At 36.3% G+C, this 15428-nt stretch overlaps 1 pseudogene; it reads right to left on the bottom strand.

Annotated features, from left to right (window-relative positions):
- Window positions 1–1967: 1967 nt before the first annotated feature.
- On the bottom strand, window positions 1968–2333 carry LOC147361805 (replication protein A 32 kDa subunit pseudogene; annotated as a pseudogene).
- Window positions 2334–15428: the final 13095 nt, after the last annotated feature.

The raw sequence follows: 15428 nt of genomic DNA, 5'->3' as shown, positions 1-15428 counted from the left end.
CCAGTGAAAACCACGTCAGACCTTAAGACCTCCAAAACCATAAGATAATATATTTGTGGTTTTGTCACTAAATTGAAGTAATTTGATATAGGAACAATAGAAAACTAATGCATTGTTTCTCTCTTCATTTCATTAAAAAATCATGTGACACAGTATGCAGCTCTTATTTGGGAGATAGGACATAAGGCTGGAAATATTATTGATACATTTAATAACTGAGGTAAAAGAAAAAAATACTTGTTTACTTTAAGATAATTTTAGTATTTGTTTCATAACACATTGGATCTATAAGAAAATAAAAATTTTACTTTGACTCAGTAAAGGTGCTATTGTTTATTCTCTAGGTCCATGTTCAACTCCATGGACTGCAGCCCGCAAGGCTCTTCTGTCTATAGGATTTCCCAGGCAAGGACATTGAATGGGTTGCCATTTCCTTAGAAGAAATGGCATGTTCCCAGACTAGGGATTGAACTCGTGTCCTTTGTATTGCAGGCAGATTCTTTCCCCACCACTCACCCACTGGGGAAGCCCAGTAAAAATGACTGTGTTCAAGTAACTCACTCTGATATAGTGTTGCAGATCTGATCTAAAACATGCAAATGTCTTCTATTCAGTAATGTTTACACTGTTTATATTACATTGTTTCTCATTTAAAAGAGACTACTGTGCCAGAAATGACTTCATCAAAATATTGTTTCAGTGAAATAAGAGCTCCTATTACAAATAAATTCTGTGGAGAAAAAAAGGGGATGTGGAGAAATGATTTAATCAATCATCTTATAAGTTGAGACAATAACTTAGTATTAGGTAATTCGTCATAATTGTGAAAGTCATTAGATGTTACAGAGAAGTACATGCAATGAAATGGAATTTTTTGGCATATCCTGACTCCAGTTTAATTTCCCCACTGTTTCTCCTCTCATGAATTATTCATATTTTCTTTATAATACATGTAACTTTTATTATTACAATAATTTATCATTTTAAAAGTTTGTATAATGTGTATTTTGAAATATATAGGTTGATTAATTTAAAATGCTTAATATGATGATATTTAGATGTAGACATTTTAAATTTTTTTGAGATTATACACATATATACATGTAAGAATCCATAACAGATGCCCCTTGAAGGAATTTTACATATTAAATTAATTTTGCAAAAATATATCATATAAATTTTAACTAAAGTAGATATAAGGATTTCTAATTTTAGATGATTCTTCTTGACTATTCAAAGCATTTTAGAGAAATTGGAATTCTCTTTCATCTTATTTGCCTCTTCCATTACTTTGCTTCTTGTGATCAAGGGTAATAATTTACTTCTTCAGGACAGGGTTTGACCCCTAGGCCAGGAAGATCCCCTGGAGGAGGGCATGGCAACCCACTCCAGTACTCTTGCCTAGAGAATCCCATGGACAGAGGAGCCTGGCGGGCGACAGTCCATAGGGTCGCACAGAGTCAGACATGCTTAGTGACTAAACAACATATATATATGCCATGTATTTGTGGTTTTAGAGCTATATCCTATAGTATTAATATATAAAGGAAAGATATTGGGTATATAAAGCCACACACACACACACACACACACACACAGAAGTCACTCAGTCGTGTCTGACTCTTTGCGACCCCATGATTGTAGCCCACTAGGCTCCTCGGTCCATGGGATTTTCCAGGCATGAATACTGGAGTGGGTTGCCGTTTCCTTCTCCAGGGGATCTTCCTGACCCAGGGATCGAACGCAGGTCTCCCACATTGTAGGCAGACGCTTTACCGTCTGAGCTACCAGGGAAGTCCATCAAAAACACAGATAAGTAGTAGTAAGTTTCAAATGATGTCAGTTGAGATCTTTTATAGATGAAATCTTCCTAGAAGTCAACTCGCCAATTATATACACAGCTGGAGACAAGAGGCTGCAAAAAACGGTCCAACTGGAAAATATCTCGGGTACCCAATTAGATCCAGTTATTCTGCGTCTGTGGATTTAAAATGATCATCATCCACGGTGGAATAGATGTGTCCCTCGTTGCTTAGAAAATCCACAGCTAGCTTGACTGAGGCTACGGACATGTGTTGGAGTTGGTTCTTGAGATCCTGAAAGTTCAATCCTTCAGGTCTTAGGCAAGCCTTGATCAAATTCAGCACCTGGTTCTCAGCCACAGTGAGGCCATTTGCTGGTATGAAGTTATTCCCACCGAAGTCCCCAGCTTCACCCATTCCTGGATTGCTGATAGGTGCTTTCCCTGCTGAAGGCTGGCTGTTCGACTTGCTCAGCATCTTGTGTGCATTGACTACTTCCAGAATATGTGTGGTGAACTCATATAAATCCATATCTTTAGCTATCTCTAGCTATCCAGACAGAGAAGGCAATGGCACCCCACTCCAGTACTCTTGCCTGGCAAATCCCATGGATGGAGGAGCCTGGTAGGCTGCAGTCCATGGGGTCGCGAAGAGTTGGACACGACTGAGCGACTTCACTTTCACTTTTTACTTTCATGCATTGGAGAAGGAAATGGCAACCCACTCCAGTATTCTTGCCTGGAGAATCCCAGGGTTGGGGGAGCCTGGTGGACTGCCGTCTATGTGGTCCAACAGAGTCGGACACATCTGAAGTGACGCAGCAGCAGCAGCAGCAGCAGCAGCAGCTATCCAGAGAGCCACTTCTTTTGTGCACCTTCAAATGCACCTGTATATGAATACACTTAACTTCTTTGACCACCTTTAGTCAGACTTTAATCAAACCACAGACTTTGAGAGATAGTGAAGGACAGGGAAGCATAGCTTGCTGCCGTCCATGAGGTCTCAAAGATTCAGATACGACTTAATGACTGAACAACAAATCAGACTTCTGTTAATTATTTTCCAGGTCCCTAATCAGTCAAACCTAATGGGGTAGAGGCAAAATTTTCCTCCCAACATTGATCAAACTTCTATCTTAAGTCATTTTTTTAAACTGAGCTTCTTCAATTTATAATATGATATTGTCTTAGTATCATTTAAGGCTGAAGGTCAATGCACCATTTTTATATATGCATTTTGTTTTTCATCAAGAATCAAGTGTGAGATTGTTTATTACAAATTGAAAAGCAACAGGAAGCTCCAGTGGTTCAGTGGTAAAGAATCTTCCTGCCAGTGCAGAAGACATGGGTTTGATCCTTAGGTCAGGAAGATCCCCTGGAGAAGGAAATGCAACCCATTCCAGTATTTTTACCTGGGAAATTCCATGGACAGAGGAGCTGGCAGGCAACAGCCCATGGGATCCCAAAAGAATCAGATAAGACTTAGCAACTAAATCAACAACAACAACAACAATATAGCTATCAAAACAATAATGGAGGGACTTCTATCGTGGTCCAGTGGTTAAAAATTCACTTTCCAATGCAACGGGTGTGGGTCGAATCCCTAGTCTGGGAGCTAAGATTTCACATGCTTCATGACCAAAACAAAAGCAATAGTGGAATCATACATACCTGATGAAGTGGTTCTCAAAAGTGGTTCCAAGGCTAGTAGCATTGCCATCAACTAGGAAATAGTTAGAAATGCCTCACCCTAGACCTGCAGAATCAGAAACTCTAAGTTGGGCCTAGCAATCTGTGTTTTAATAGGCTTCCCAAGTGATTCTGATGCATGTCTCCTTTTCTCTTAAGATTTCTTCCCTTTCTCTGCCTCATTTTACAAGTCAGAATGTGTCAACCTTCTTTTAGTTTCTTTAACTTGGTCTGCAACAAGCTAATGCCTTATTTTTGTTTTAAATGGAATTATATTTTTTCATAACTAATGTAAAGTGAAAAAGATTTGCCAGAGATAGATTGCCTTTCTTGTTCAAAACCCTAGATTTCTAAGAGAGAAAGGTGGTTGTCCAAATATCAATATATTTTTAAATTATTGCTATAATATTTTTTAGAAAATGTATATTGTATATATGCTTTAATCAAACAAATTTTAAAACTTGATGCCGACTAAATGAATAGCAGACTTTTCGCAATTTCTGAATTAATGATGTTACCAAAATATTAGTATCATGACAAAATTATTAGCAAGTCAGTCACATCTTGTGCTTTCCTCTATTAATTTATAAAATTTGACATCTTAAGGTTTAAAGCTAAAATATAGGTAAATTTGTACACATTTATTTGCAGCCTATATTCTGAAAATTAGTTACATAAGCAAATATTCTTTTATGGATGAAATAATCCCACAGTTAAAAATTGCTCAGTTGTGAACTTAACTTTATGAAGATATAATTTTTAGTATTTTACCAAATAAAATTGTAAAGAATCTGACATTTTTTTAAAGGTTTCTCATGCTACACTAATAAAATGCTTTGTGCAACTCTTTTCCACCTATAACCAATTTTTCCATAAGAAAATGTTTATAAGGTATAAAATGAGAAAGTTTACAAGGAATAAACTTTCATAATGAATAAAATAAGAACAAAAGTTCTTATTTACCTTTTCTAGATCACTAAATGATAGGTTTCAAGAAATTTATGAATATTAAATTCTCTCATCTTTTTTTAGTCAGTCTTATAGTTGCCCACTAATCATTAAAGTATATTAGTCCTTGGAAGGAAAGTTATGACCAACCTAGGTAGCATATTCAAAAGCAGAGACATTATTTTGCCAACAAAGATCCATCTAGTCAAGGCTATGGTTTTTCCAGTGGTCATGTATGGAGGCGAGAGTTGGACTCTCGCCCAACTCTGTATATGTATACAGTGAAGTGTTGGACTGAGCACCGAAGAATTGATGCTTTTGAACTATGGTGTTGGAGAAGACGCTTGAGAGTCCCTTGGACTGCAAGACCAACCAGTCCATCCCTAAAGGATGGACTAACCAGTCCATCCTAAAGGAGATCAGTCCTGGGTGTTCACTGGAAGGACTGATGCTAAAGCTGAAACTCCAATACTTTGGCCACCTCATGAGAAGAGTTGACTCATTGGAAAAGACCCTGATGCTAGGAAGGATTGGGGGCAGGAAGAGAAGGGGATGACAGAGGATGAAATGGCGGGATGGCATCACTGACTTGATGGACGTGAGTCTGAGTGAACTCCGGGAGTTGGTGAGGGACAGGGAGGCCTGGCGTGCTGCAATTCATGGGGTCACAAAGAGTCGGATACGAGTGAGCCACTGAACTGAACTGAACTGAGTGTATCTCTTGTCCCTGTTCTCAATGTCTTTTCTGTGTATTGTTTTGTTTACCAAAGAAGGGCAAAATACAACATCAGAAGAAAAATTGCATTGTATTAGAAAATACTGCTGAAATGCGGCCTTAACTTAGTTGTTTTTTTTTTTTTAACAAAGATTCAGTGTTTTTTATTTGAATGCTGATTTAATTTTCATTCTTATCCACAGCAATATTGAACATTAAACATAATTATCTCTCTGTCTTCTGCTCTTACTATAGACTTCAATTCTAACACCAAGGCTGTTTCCCTTCAGGGACCTAAAAGTGAATTGACACTGGTGATCTTCAACTTTGCTACAGACAGTGAAATTCGTATAGCAAGTGATAAATATTCCTGTGACCAAAAAACATAGTTTTCTGATACAGTTATTCACTCAAAGCTGACAGATGAGAAATGCTTGCCATTAGAGCAAAATAAAGATGTAGGATTATTCCTTTAGTGAAGATCACATGTAGCTTGTGGAGTTTTGACATCTATGAAAAATAAAAGTAGGAACTTTTGAAGGTTTTTAAATCACTTTTACAAGGTTGCCTGCTGTTTTCAAACCCTTCAGAATTTGAAATGATCAGATCATGCAGGAAACTGATGCTGTAAATCAATGAAAGAAAACAGACCTTTAAAATCCAGAAGACATGAAATACTTCTCCTAATACCACACACACAATCCCTCATTTCCAAACTAGTTCATTACACTGTATTTTATTGTTAGGAATGCTATGGCCTGGTGTAATAAAACTGAAAGATTCACCCACAGTGACACACAATTTTGGGGAAAAGTAAGAAAATACTTTAAGTGTGCCTTCAACATACTATCTCTGCCTCTAATATTCCTTGCCCTCTTTAATCCATATTTTTCATAGTCCACTTCTCCTTTTCTGCGTGTGTATTTATGGCCATAAATGTAGCCAAGGAGAAGCCTGTACAAACATTCTTTCTCTCAGAAACGTTAATGTATAAAAGAATTAGATTTAATATGTCCTGTCTGTTGTTACTAAACTATTAATAGTAAATAAAATTCAGTATGATACTACCACATACATTTTTTAAACATAGAAAAAAAATAATCCTTAATGTTTATTAAGTTTCCATACATATTTTCTTAAAAGCTAAATGTTTATGTTTTGCCTCAAAATATATAATTTCCTCTCCTTCCCCAAAATAGTGTCAGTACCAGATAGTATTTGATCATTATGACCAAAATATTGTTTTTAAACCATTATGACCAAAATGTTATCTTTAATTATTAAATAGTAAAAATTTGATTTTATATTGTCATCTTTAGAGCAATATGATAGTATTTCTTCAGGAATTCAATATTTAATTTAAAAATGAAATTCTAGTCTAGAAGTAATATACAAACCAAATACACAGAATATAAAGTTATGCAAAATTAATTTAGGATCTTTCATAATTTATCCACAACATCAACAGATGGTTGTTGTTCATTTCTGACACAGCAAAAGTGATAAAAAAAAACATACCACATATTTGTCTAATAAAAACACAAATAAAGGCATTTTATACTTGCATGATATTACTCTTAAAATCCATATTATTCAAAGAAAAATGCTTTCTTCAGATGCATCAATGTTTCATTATTTTTATGTCTGTATAATGCAACTAGTTTGACTTAAATAGTAAAGTAGATATCCCAAAAATATCCCAAAGCTGGAAATTATATTAAGATTTATTATATTTGTTCCTCTACTTCTTAAATTACATTTTCCTAAAAAAAGAAAAACTACCTATCCATGCATAATGATTAAATAAAAGTATGACTGATAGAGAACATGTGTTTTCCTTTATGTAAGAGAGTATTCGAAAAGAATAAGCCAAATGTACTCATTTCTATATAAAACATTTTTTATCAAGATCATTATTATCAACATATTTATAGTTCTATAGGAGTTATCTGGTGGGATGGGCACACAACTACTGAGGCGGTTATCACTTTGGCATTGTGTATGTTGATAATGTAAAGGAGTCATATTTGCTAAGACATTTATTGTTTTATTTGAAAAAAACACAAAAAGAGAAATAGTATTATGTAGCTATAGTTAATTAATGTAATTAAATTCTAAAGAATATTCTCTTCAGTTCAGTTCAGAAAGATTCCCACAAACTTTGATGCACTACTGAGAATTTGCTTTAAGGAAATTATTCAGGGTAATAAAGCTCAGTGCAGTCAGTTCAGTTACCCAGTTCTGTCCGACTCTTGGCAACCCCATGAATCACAGCACACCAGGCCTCCCTATCCATCACCAACTCCCAGAGTCTACCCAAACCCATGTCCATCGAGTCGGTGATGCCATCCAACCATCTCATCCTCTGTCGTCCCCTTCTCCTCCTGCCCTCAATCTTTCCCAGCATCACGGTCTTTTCAAATGAGTCAGCTCTTTGCATCAGATGGCCAAAACATTGGAGTTTCAGCTCTTATCATTTTTCAGATATTAAATTTCAACATACAAGTACTAGAACAAATTCTAGTGCCATTAAATGGTTAGAAGTTACTCCAGATAATATTTAAAGTATACTTATCTTATTTGTTTTGGAAACTCTTCCTAATACAGTGTGGTGATTATTTTTTAAGTTTTGCTTGATGTTGATTTTAAGTATATGTATTCAGTGTATACATATGTTTGTGTGTGTGCATGTAATACTTCCATTGCTTTCATATTTTTCTTTTATCCCATAATCCGCATAATTGTAGCATAATGCTTCATTACATTGAAGTGAAAAGAAATAGTCAAATGAATATGTTATGAAAAAGTACTAATATTTTATATCATGTGAAGAGTTTAAGAATTTAGAGAAGTATTTTAAATATTCTCTGTTTCCACTTAAACCAATGGCTTGTATTTTACCCATCTCTGCAAATTTTTGGAAATCCAGGCTCATATCTTTGAGGTAGACATGACTGAGGGACTTAACTGCAATTCTGTTCCCCTTCAAATCAATGTCTTGTATTTTACTTATTTCTGCAACTTTTTTGTAAATCCAAACATGCATCTTTAAATCTTCTTGCCTCAGGAGATATCAAAATTGAATGAAAAATTTTCTAAAGGCTATTACTATAATTACATCACTTCATTTTCTTTTAACACAATGGACATGAGCATCATTGTAGCATTCAGTTCAGTCATTCATCATGTCCAACTCTTTGTGACCCCATGGACTGCAGCCTGCCAGGCTTCCCTGTACATCACCAAACCCGGAGCCTACTCAAGCTTATGTCCATTGCGTCGGTGATGCCATCCAACCATCTCATCCTCTGTCGTCCCCTTCTCCTCACACCTTCAATCTTTCACAGCATCAGGGTCTTTGCCAGTGAGTCAGTTCTTCCCATCAGGTGGCCAAAATATTGGAGTTTCAGCTTCAGCATCAGTCCTTACAATGAAAATTCAGGGCTTATTTCCTTTAGGATGGACTGGTTGGATCTCGTTGCTGTCCAAGGGACTCTCAAGAGTCTTCTCCAACACCACATATAAAAAGCATCAATTCTTCGACAATCAGCTTTCTTTATAGTCCAGCTCTCATATCCATACATTACTACTAGAAAAACCACAGCTTTAACCAGATGGACCTTTGTTGGCAAAGTAATGTCTCTGTTTTTTAATATGCTGTCTAAGTTGGTCATAACTTTCTTTCCAAGGAGCAAGTGTCATTTAATTTCATGGCTGCAATCACAATCTGCGGTGATTTTCGAGCCCAGAAAAATAAATGTCAGCCACTGTCTCCACTGTTTCCCATCTATTTGCCATGCAATGATGGGACCGAGTGCCATGATATTAGTTTTCTGAATGTTGGCCTTTAAGCTAACTGTTTCACATTCCTCTTTCAGTTTCATCAAGAAGCTCTTTAGCTCTTCACTTTCTGCCATCAGGATGCTGTCATCTGCATATCTGAGGTTATTGACATTTCTCCCCGCAATCTTGATTCCAGCTTGTGCTTCCTCAAGCCCAGCATTTCTCATGATGTACTCTGCATATAAGTTAAATAAGCAGGGTGACAAGATACAGCATTGACGTACTCCTTTTCCTACTTGAAACCAATCTGTTGTTCCATGTCCAGCTCTAACTGTTGCTTCCTGACCTGCATAGAGGTTTCTCAAGAGGCAGGTCAGGTAGTCTGGTATTCCCATCTCTTGAAGAATTTTCCACAGTTTATTGTGATCCACACAGTCAAAGGCTTTGGCATAAACAATAAAGCAGAAATATATGTTTTTCTGGAACTCTCTTGCTTTTTCAATGATCCAGCAGATGTTGGCAATTTGATCTCTGGTTCCTCTGCCTTTTCTAAAACCAGCTTGAACATTTGGAAGTTCACAGTTCACGTATTGCTGAAGCCTGGCTTGGAGAATTTTGAGAATTACTTTGCTAGCGTGTGAGATGAGTGCAATTGTGCGGTAGTTTGAGCCTTCTTTGGCATTGCCTTTCTTTGGGATTGGAATGAAAACTAACCTTTTCCTGTCCTGTGGCCACTGCTGAGTTTTCTGAATTTGCTGGCATATTGAGTGCAGCACCTTCACAGCATCATCATCTTTCAGGATTTGAAATAGCTCAACTGGAATTCCATCACTTCCACTGGCTTTGTTCATAGTGATGCTTCCTAAGGCCCACTTGACTTCATATTCCAGGATGTCTTGCTCTAGGTGAGTGTGAGTGATCACACCATTGTGATTATCTGGGTCGTGAAGATCTTTTTTGTACAGTTCTTCTTTGTATTCTTGCCAATTCTTCTTAATATCTTCTGCTTCTGTTAGGTCCATATCATTTCTGTCCTCTATTGAGCCCATCTTTGCATGAAATGTTCCCTTGATATCTCTAATTTTCTTGAAGAGATCTCTAGTCTTTCCCATTCTATTGTTTTCCTCTATTTCTTTGCATTGATCACTGAGGAAGGCTATCTTATCTCTCCTTGCTCTTCTTTGAAACTCTGCATTCAAATGGTTATTTTTTCCCTTTTCTCCTTGCTTTTTGCTTCTCTTCTTTTCACAGCTATTTGTAAGGCCTCCTCAGACAGCCATTTTGCTCTTTTGCATTTCTTTTTCTTGTTCTAGAAAAACCAAAATGAAAACATAAAGATCAGAAATTTATATTAATATAGTACTATAATCTGCTCCTGGGACCATTTAAATTTCCCCAGTTTTTCTAGTAATATCTACTTAAATAAAAGGATCAAATTCAGAATTGCATACATACATTTATTTTCTAAATCATTTTATTTCATTCATTTAGAACAGTTCTCAGTGTTATCTTGACTTTCATGATCTTGACACATGGGAATATCAAATGCTAGTTATTTTCTATAATGCCCTTAAACTTGGGAGTCTAAAATGTTTCATCTAATTAGATTCATACACTCCAGTGTTCTTGCCTGGAGAATTCCAGGGATGGGGGAGCCTGATGGGCTGCTGTCTCTGGGGTCGCACAGAGTCAGACACGACTGAAGTGACTTAGCAGTAGCAGTAAGCATCTTTGGCATATTTAACAAAGAGTAGTGTCATGTCCTTCCCATCCAGTCCTATTAAGGGCACACTTTTAATTTGTTTCATTACTTTTTTTTTATATTTTGAGCACCTGATTAAGATGACACATAATTAATATTATCCATTCTAAGGTTACTCATCTTTTAATTTCTTTTTGTATATATACATATATGCATACATATACCTGTACTGGGATGGAGATATTCTGAGACTTCATCAAACATCTATTCATTAATTTATATTAGTATAGGCTCCTGAGTTCTTATTTTAGTTAACTGAGTGTAATTCATTAATATCATCATGTTGATATTTAAATATTTTGTATAGTGAATATCTCTTTAAATTGACTTTCATATTTCTAGGCATGCACTTATCATTCTTTGAGCTCTTCTCTATTTTCTGGCCTAGAAAAGAGGCTATTGGGATCTCATTTTATACTTTCCTTATCCCACTTCTAAAATGAGTCATTTTTCCAAAGAATTTGGGTTACTTTAATGGAGAGTAGAGAATAGGAAAGAAGATTTTGATGCTAGGCATGCTCATTGCTACTGGTATGCCAACCAGCCTTAGTCAGCCCCACCTACTGTTTGTGACTGGAGTGAGTGTCCAGGAAAGGAAGGAGATGTGGAAAAGGAGGAATAACTACAGTTGTTGTATCATATGTTAGAATAACAAAATCCCAGAATGAGACACTTCAAATTTCACAAAATAAACTTGTATGTAGCACAAACTTCGTGACATACTATCTATGATTATTGAATATTTTGAAGAATGGTATCTTAAAAATGTTTTTATTTTAAACACATTATATATTAATATTATTAGGTTAAATGTTTACTGTTATCTTAAAAAAGTTTGTGTCTAAGATTAAAAACTCAAATGTTGTTTGATATAGGAAATTTAAAGTAAGCCTGAGTGTTTAAGTAAAGCATAAGTTATACATTAAATCTACATTTTAATTAATCATGTAAGTTTAATACTAAAATATTAGTATGAGTTATAAACATTTGTCAATGTATTCTGTTATAAAATATCAAACTAAGAAATAGAGTAAAAACAATCAATATTACATACACACTATCAGAGCAGACTGAGTCAAAAATATTTTGTGACCTTGTCACAATATTAGTGAATTTATTTCTCAGTTTTATATTCTTCTTGATATATATATATCTATATATAGATATAGATATAGATATATCAATGTCATAAATAGTCCTTATAATGTTAATTGAATAGACTTGTAAAATAGCTGTTTATGCCACAAATCAATTACAATATGCTAAGAATTTTTAAATGGTTAAAGATAATATGTGGATTACTAATCTTGGTAGGATAACAATAATGTTGATCAGTGATAAAGATAATTTAAGAAATCATAGCTGACAACAAAATGTTCAGAGTAAATCAGACCACATCCAACCACACTCAGACTAAGCAGCTTTATTCTAGACTGATATCTACCATGAGACAACTCAGAGAACAGAGTTGAAAGTTTTAAATAGCAATTATATAATAGAAGGATGCAATACTCAATACAGGTATCTTTGGGGGAAAGAATTAAGATTCCACAATTGCAGTACCTAGGAAGGAGACTTGTCCACCTGGATGGTGGATATAAACACTGCAAAGACTCACGTGAAATTTTTATCCCTGGTCCTATGGTTCATTAAAAACATCTGAAATCTCAGCTGATTTAATAAGAAAAGCCCATCTAGGTCCCATGCTAAACTAAGAATTATGAACTTCAAATTATGAAAAAAAATATAAATGTTACACGTCCATTAATATAAACAACAAAATATGACAGAATGAAGTGTGATAATATGACTCCAAATCCTGCATTACTGGTAGGATTTTAAGTGCATTCCATTTCTGAAGGGTGAAAATATTACATAACTTGCAACCCAGAAATTCTCTTTGCCAGTATGTACAGAGGGAAAGGGCTTCCCTTGTAGCTCAGTGGTAAAGATCCCATCTTCCGATGCAGGAAACGTGTCAGTCCTTGAGTCGGGAAGATCCCCTGGAGAAGGAAATGGCTACCCACTCCTGTATTCTTGCCTGGGAAATTCCACGGACAGAGAAGCCTGGCAGGTTACAGTCCTTGGGGTCGCAAAGTAGTTGGACACAACTAAGTGACTAAAGCAACACCAGCAACAAGCCAAGGGGAAACTCTGTCAGTAGGTACTCTGGGATACATTTCCATGAATATTCAAAGCAGTACTTTTCATAAGAAATTTCAGGAAAAAAAAAAAACACAACAACTAGATTTCACTGGCAAGAAAATGGATGTATGAGCAATAGAGAATACCATGTGACTGTGAGTGATTAAGCTAGGGTGAGCACAACAATAAACATGAATCATAGAAATGTAACTGAAAAAACAGCTGATGCCCTGGGAATGTGCAAAAACAGTGATGTTCAATTACTAAGTTAAAAGAATAATATGTGAGTGTGGGTGGGTTTCTGTGTGTGTGTGCACATATGTCCTTTTTAATAACATCATGGATGCTTTAAAACTTTATAACATATGATAGTGAGATTCAAGATGTCTTCTCAGATGAAATGCTCAGAGATGATGGTGCCCATGGAGCAAATAGTTCAAATTTCCCAGCCAGTTTACTGGTACTTATTAACAAATGAAAACAAGATAACCAGTGTGAGGCAAGAAAGATAAAAAAACCATTAAAGATTTTAAATGAGAGTATAACAGTAACAAAACATTGCAATAATTCTATGTATGTGGGGGAAAAAGGCTTCCTGGTGGCTCAAAAAGTAGAGAATCTGCCTTCAATGGGTCTAGAAGATCATCTGGAGAAGGGAATGGCAATCCATTCTAGTGTTCTTACATGAAGAATTCTGTGGACAGAGGAGCCTAGCAGGCTAGAGCCTATGGGTCACAAAGAGACAGATACGACTGAGTAGGCTAAAAACCATGGGGTCGTAAAGAGTCAGACACAACTGTGCGACTAACGCTGCTGCTGCTGCTAAGTCGCTTCAGTCGTGTCCGACTCTGTGCGACCCCATAGACGGCAGCCCACCAAGCTCCCCCATTCCTGGGATTCTCCAGGCAAGAACACTGGAGTGGGTTGCCATTTCCTTTTCCAATGCATGAAAGTGAAAAGTGAAAGTGAATTTGCTCAGTCATGTCCAACTCTTCGTTTGTATCAGAACATTTGTAACTAATGCCATCTCAGAGTTCTAATCAGTTTTTAATAGTAGCTTTGTTTTTATTTTCAGTGTTTAACAGTTAAAAGTGTTTTAAAAAGATGAAGTATCTTAACTGAGAAGAATGTTTAAATAAGTCATCAATGAATTTTAAATTTTGGAGGAAATGTAATTTCTGAAACTAAAGCTCATGCTTTAATAATTATTTAAGCAGAATGGGTGTTGGAGTCTAGTGGAATTGGTTGGATGTCCTAGAAGGGGTGAGTGGCAGGGACTGTGGTATGAAGTGTGAGCTGGGAGAGAAGTGAAACAGTACAGGGCACACACTGGCCTGGGGTTATTGCTGAATTGGTGAATTTATATGGGCAGTTTTGCAGTGGGGTGTTAGCGCCCAGTTAGTTTGAGGAAGGAAGCTCCCATGCATTGTCCAAGCTGGAATTGTTGAGAGAATTTGCATGGTAGGTGAGGTCATTTGTGAAGTGTCACAGTTAAAGGAGAGTGGAGTGTTTAGTTGTGGTAGTAAAGTGACAGAATCCCAGAAAGAGTGGTTAGAACCCAAACACTCTGAGCAGGGTGTCTACACACAATACCAGTGCTTGCTTACATACTCAAAAACAGATCAAAAGAAAACACATTGAGAAAAACAGAAGACTGGTTACGCTGTCTGAAAAGGGAGATAGTTACAAACATGGAATTCAAGAAATCAGTGTGCTCATTGATTTTGATAGATAATAGAGGTAGATAGCTAGCTAGCTCTGTGTATGCACAAACGCACATGCATGACTGCACACGTGTGAAGCTTGCTCTATCCGTCAAAAGGGCATGAGTGCAGCTACATTCAAGTAACAATAAACACATCAAGGTCTCGATCTTTGTTTCCAAATATAATCCTCCACAGTTATCCAGAAGCAAGAATTCCTTAAGGAAATCACAGATTTCCATGCTTGGGGAGGAAAAGTACAATGTGAGGTTGGAATATATTTTGTACCAGAAAATAAGAATTCAAGAAATGATTGAGGCATAACAAAAATCACAAAAGCCAGCTTAAAGAATTCCCATGGACAAATATGGGACATTTTGAACATCAAAATAATAATGAGAATGGATCATAACCCACTGAATACAAAAGGGATCCAAGAGTCCATTGCAGTATGAATAGCTAAGTGAACTCTGCTTGAACAGTATGGCTCTTGTCTGAGTACCTGGAGTACAAAAAATTATAAGGGTTAGTTAGCTGTTTCACCAGACTTGAAAATATAACAAAGGGTCAATAAATGAGAGTGCTACAGATATGAATTTGACAGGGTGTTTCTATTTTAATAATGATATAATGGAGCCAGAACTAGGAGTTATCTACAGTCTTGTAACATTCTCAAGTCTATCTTAGTTTGCAAAACCATTCAGTTTAGTTACACACCAGAAATATCATGAAGGGAAAGAAATGTGTCACTGTCATTTTTCTGAGTGACCAGCCTTATGTGCAAAGTGTTATATCAGTGTGGTGACCATGAAAAAGTCCTCCTGGCATTAACAATCTTGTGGTCCCTTCTCAAACTGATTCTAGACAAGGCCTGTGAGTGCA

This window comes from Bos grunniens, chromosome 12, assembly GCF_055505025.1.
Source record: "Bos grunniens cultivar Pamir isolate PY7600 chromosome 12, Bosgru_T2T1.0, whole genome shotgun sequence".
Taxonomy (NCBI): domain Eukaryota; kingdom Metazoa; phylum Chordata; class Mammalia; order Artiodactyla; family Bovidae; genus Bos; species Bos grunniens.
Note: the sequence above shows the minus strand (reverse complement) of the source record. Positions and strands in the feature narration are given on the sequence as shown.